Source organism: Camellia sinensis, chromosome 7 (assembly GCF_055761805.1).
Source record: "Camellia sinensis isolate YWXY chromosome 7, ASM5576180v1, whole genome shotgun sequence".
Lineage (NCBI taxonomy): Eukaryota > Viridiplantae > Streptophyta > Magnoliopsida > Ericales > Theaceae > Camellia > Camellia sinensis.
In genome coordinates, this window is record NC_138967.1 from 96,101,393 (window position 1) to 96,107,392 (window position 6,000).

General features: G+C 31.7%; 1 long non-coding RNA gene across 1 annotated transcript; it reads right to left on the minus strand.

Annotated features, from left to right (window-relative positions):
• Positions 1–2,612: 2,612 nt before the first annotated feature.
• LOC114270539 (uncharacterized) lies at positions 2,613–5,113 on the minus strand. Its single transcript, XR_003631971.2, has 2 exons — positions 4,874–5,113; positions 2,613–2,926 (listed from the first exon to the last, which is right to left on the minus strand). It is a non-coding gene; the product is annotated as an uncharacterized LOC114270539 (long non-coding RNA).
• Between the last annotated feature and the right edge of the window lie 887 nt (positions 5,114–6,000).

Sequence of the window (6,000 nt, forward strand, 5' to 3'; positions counted from 1 at the left end):
TCTGATGTAACACACAAAAAAAACTCAGGAGTGTAACACTCTAATGTAACACCAAAAAAAAAAAAAAAAATCTTGGTGTATTTTTCCTAAACGTAACACTCCTATATAATACTCCAAAAAAACTTCTTAGTGTAACACTTTAATGTAATACACAAAAAAACTCCTTAGTGTAATTTTCTCAAATGTGTAATTTTACATTTAGAGAAATTTACTTTTATCTCCAAAAAATTAAACCCAAACATGTAAGTGACTATCATTTTGTGTAATTTTCACTTTAATAGGACCTTTAGGTTTATAAGAAAAAAAGAAATGACTAAACAATTCACAAAATCACATGTTAGGATTTGTTGGTGGTTCACCCTTGATTTAATTATGTATTATATTTAAATGGTAAATTTTTATTGACATTTTATTTAATTTCATTATTTAATTATTATTTTTTTAAAATAAATTTATTAAAATTTTATTTCAAAAAATAACTCAAATTTTTATTGATATTTTATTTATTTAATTTTAAAAAATATTTTTTAATTTTTTTTAACATACAATAAAATAAAATTTTATTTAATCTAGCCAAAAAGAATTAAAATATGAAAGATGGGTTTAATATTGCTATTATTTAGTAAATAATTGAAAAAAAATAAAATAGTCTTTTGAGCATATATCATTTTTCATAATATCCCAATTAAACATTAGATTTAATAGGATTGTCATTTCCAGAAATTTAATCCCACGAGAAAACAAACATGGGATATACATCATTTACAACCAAATAGTCCAGGGACTCTGTATCCTAAGATTAATAGTCCCATTGATTACAATCTCTTTTTATCCAGTTCGTCCAGAAAAACATAACCTAAATCTATTAAGTCCCTAAACTATTTAATTTAAAACATATTTAGTCCTTGAAAATATTATAAAAATAAAATATATGTCCATATTATAAATTAGTAAAATACTCCATTTACTAAGATATCATAAGATTAATAGTCCGATGGATTACAATATCTCTTTATTCAGTTCGTCCAAACAAACATAACCTAAATCTATTAAGTCCCTAAAGTATTTAATTTAAGATATATTTAGTCCCTGAAAAGATTATAAAATTAAAATATATGTCCATAGATATTATAAATTAGTAAAATATCCCATTTACTAAGATATTATTCCAAAAAAATCTTAAATTTCTATTTTGTCTTCAAAAAGTATTTTGTTTCATTGTGTTTATAGTATCAGAGTTTAGTTTCTCACTACTGCCAATAAAATTATATAAGTATTAGATATATTAAAGAACTTGAATTAGAAATTTTAAATAATAGCACTTCGCAACAAATAACAATATAGCAAACTAATACATTAATTAATATATAAACATAATTTAATAACAAAGAGATGATGGAGACAAGAGATTGGGTGAAGAAGGTAAAGTAGTTAGATTTAGCATAATGGCAAGGATCTCCCACTTTCACTCTTAAGGTAGATAATGGAGAATGGAGATTAGTTCTCACAAAGAGATCTCTCCAAAATCTTCTTCTCTAAAGCTATGGGTGACTGCTCTATATATAGGCAACTCAAGATATAGGCTGGAATATTCTCTCTAGATACTTTGTCCGAGGAGGTGACCTCGCCGAGGATAAGAAAAACCTAGAAGAGAAGATCAATCTCTCGATGAACCCTTCTTCTTAGCCACGCCTAATCAATGATCGCTAATCATCCCAAAGGGGTTAGGTGTAGTCCCAGAGGACACTCTGCCGCAAAAGGGTCAAGGGTAGTTCAAGAGAACGCCCTGCCGCAAATATCGCCGAATCTCAAGGACCCTCTAGGTCGTGCCACCTTGACCCGGGTATAGGCTAATTTAACCGAACAGTGAATTTGTCTTCACTCATCATCCTCGAGATTGGGTCCTTTGTTTGAACTCCATCACACACATAATTTTGGTGCGTAGATCCCGAAAAGCTCCGAACCTACAAGTGTTCTAGGACTCAATAACGAAGCAGCTTTTAGATTGTGATCAAATCTGTTCGAAGCCAAATGCTTCAAATCTCTAGGTTCGTGGATCTGAACCATTTCAAGTCTAAGCTTAAATAAGTCTCTAGGTTCGTGCTTACAAACCCTTTTGAGACCAAGCAAATACCTTAGAGAATGGATCTCCTCCGAGGGTTTCATCTCTTCTGAAAGCAATGATTAACCTCCTCCGATGCCTGTATGATCTGGGTATCCTCAGATGGGCTTGTTGGGCGCTTTTTAGAGATATATGCTTGATGGGTCCTTCTCGACCCAATTTGTTGACTTTCTTGTGGGTCTACTAAACAGAATTTACTCGGTCCTGCTTGGAGATAATTTCTCCAAGCTTGCCAATTTTTGGGCTTTTTGATTGAACTCCAATTGGGCCCAATTAATTTAATAGGCTCAAGTTAACCCCTCTTACAAATATGACTTTCTTTTACTTTCAAAGCACACTAGTACATACAAATTTAACTGAATAATGGCGAGTGATATACTAAATAAGCAAACCGCAAACAACCCTAATAAGTCTTAAATATTCTTAAATCCATTTCATTTAATAAGAAACATAAAATATTAATTCCAAGCCTCTAAAAATACAAATTAGGTTGGCTGAAGGGGGCACCAAACTGGTGCCATCAGAACTATATAGATATAGTAATGCTAAATTACACATGCACTCTTTATAATTATGGAATCACACTATAATTTATTTTATACTTAAACAACTACAGAACTAACCCTGTTGTACACCAAGAATAGTCACTGTGAGGAAAACGTGAATTCGACTGACCCCTAACATTGGGCTGCCTAAGATAAACATGCACACCACCCTTCTCAGCTTGTCGTCCAATTCTGCTGCCTCTTTCATAAGAATTGTAGCTATCCTGTTTTCTTTTTCCGTCTCCATATCCATCTAAACCTGATAAGGAAAGCAAAAGACAAAAACAAGTCAATACCAGATATAACTTAGACACCCATAAAGCAAAATGGAACCATAATATCCTAATGCATGCATACATGTTACAGGTAAAATTTATGAGCTTCACATGTCCCATGGCATATTGGTCTGTGTCGCAAATTGCATTGAATCATGTATCATAATTTTGTTCAACTTTTTCCTTATTTGTGAATTTTTTGAAAATAGGTGGAAGAAGTATAGAAACAAAAATGTACATAACACCAAAATGAATATAAAGCAATTGATATTCAACTTCATGAAAAGTACTATGGGTCAAGAGTGCAAAGGAATGAATCATTAATTAGTAGTAGTACCTACAAATGAATATTAGAGAAAAATGAAATCAATTTAACAGAGCGTCATGTCATTGCACTGTTCAACCTTCATTACACAAAATAGACTCTTACAAATAAATCTGGCATAATGATATTTCACATTCAAGCAAAGCACCTGGAATTGACAAGGACGAACACTAGGTAATTCACATTAAAACTTAATTGATCCATGAGCATGACTAATACTAACTAGTGAGTAGTAACTACCCAGTAATTATTCACCCAAAAACTACCCAGTAATTATATAATTAACAAACCAAAAATTCCAACTTCCAACCAATACCTGCTAGTATGCCAAAGGGAAGCAATCAAGCAATATGCAGGCTATACTTTTATAGAAAAACGTGTGAGTCTACAACATGTAAGTTTCCATGTGCCCTGAATTCAAATTGTTCATAGAGCTTAAGTACAAAGCTCAACCTGACATCATATGTTCTAACTTGTCATGTAGGATGGCACTACATTATATTTATAAAAGATGAGCACACGGGCATAAATCATTCGGATTTTCAAGGGAAGTTAGTTAGCTTGTTAAGACATTTTAATATGAGGCAGTATCAGTGGCAAGATATCTCTCTCTCTCTCTCTCTCTCTCTCTCAAAATAGAAGTATAGGACTAGCCTAAGGCAGCGCGACCGCGCAGATGTAACACCATGGTAAAACCTCCGTCTTTAGCCTCCAAGCCAAAAGACCATAGAGTCTCATAGTGTATGATGAAGACTACAATGTGCCTAGACCCAACCTTTAAATCAAAAGCTACAATTGGAAAATACCAACAATGCCATAGTAATTATAATTTGAATAACATATTTCAAAAATTACAAATTAGTCTTTTTGTTGAACTTATAGCACGCTCGCTCACATGATGGTGACCACAAACATGAAAAGGAAAGTAGTTAAATACAACAAAAAGGCTACAATAATCACTTATATTTTTCCTCAAATTTTGTTCTACATTTGATACAAACTTCTACAAATTTGGATTCTTGTTTCTATTTAAAATTTTCCGGTAAACCAAACAAATTGATGAAAAGTAATAGTTGTTTTCTTTTCCTTTGTTGCTTGTACATGAACTCAGGTCCTGTTTGGCACATTGGAATAAAATAAGTTAGAATGGAGTGTAAGTTGTAACATGGAACGAAATGAAATTGACAACCCCATTCTCTTGATTGGTTGCCAACATGAAATTATGATTCCGACTCTAATAATTGGTTATGCTAATTAATAGTGCTATGATGGAATGTCATAAGATATGTTCCTGACTGTATTTTATAAGTTTTGTCACATTTTTTTATATTTTATTTTCCAATAATACCCATAAATTAACTACTACACAGACTGCCAAAATAATTACAAATTCAATCCATATTCATCATTCACCAAATTAATCAAATCATCCAAAATTTTAGATGTAAAATTACAATCGCATCACATTTATACTCACCGCCAGTATATACTCAAATTCATCATAATTGAAGTTCCCCAGATTCGTTCCAAGAAAAGAGATAACAAAATCAAAATGCATTAACAAAAAGAAAAATTTGAAAAAAAAAAAAAAATTGAAAACCCTAACCTTGTGAGGTGATCGGAGAAATTGAAAGAGAATAATAGTAGAGGCCGTGGTGGGTGCTTAAGAGGAGGTTGGATGAGAGCGAGGTGGTTTTGATCGCTTAATGGACAAGATTTTGGAGGATTGGAGTCGGTGGCGACGGAGGGAGAGGATAGAGAAGATAACAGGGGAGAGAGACGGAACACAGCCAACCCTTTCTCCTTTTTTTTTTTTTTTTTTTTTTTTTTCAATTACAATTAGGGCAAATTAGACTTCACTCTGCAAACTTGAATTAAAAATAAAAATAAAAAAATTGTAACTCATCCATTTTAATGGTTCTTTTAATTTAAAATAAATATACCCACTTATGTTATCTTATTCTATATAAATTTTTTATAAGAATTTTTTATTTATATATTATTATTTTTATCATTTTATTTATTGTCCGTATGATATCCTCACTAAAAATTTGGACACTTGACTCTTTTGTTTATTATTATTTGAGTGACAGTATATGAACAAAAAAATTTGTATAATAAATTAATATAGAATGACATGACATATTTGTGTTCATTCATTTCAAATAAAAAATTAATTTTAAAAATCATTAAAGGAGTTTACAATTTTTAAAATGTTATTATTACATTATTGTCACATCCTGAAAATAACCCCAATGTGTACAATATATCAAGTCACAATCATTAATTAAATGACAATAATCCTTCTATCTTTTACATGGTTAATAAATGAGTTTATACAAAAGTTTCACATGTGAATTATACATTCATTGGTAAGAGAACACATGAATCTATAGCATGTGAAGCATATAGCCACAAAATAAATAAAATGCTCTTATGGGCTACAACTTCCAAGGCTTAAGCCTGGTTACACAAAAATGGCCTCTCGGACCCATAGAAAAATAGCCCTTGGCTTACAAAAATTTACAACAAAAATAAGAGCAATCTACTCTTCACCAAGACATATTCGCGCCCTCAGTTTGGCGGGATCACCACATCTTTACCTGCACTAAAGTCCCACAGGGGTGAGCATAAAGCCCAGTAGAGAATTCCTTAACAAAGTATATACATTTATGTAAGGTATCCAACATTAAATGCAAATGCTAATGCCACGCAATGCCATTTCAAAACTAG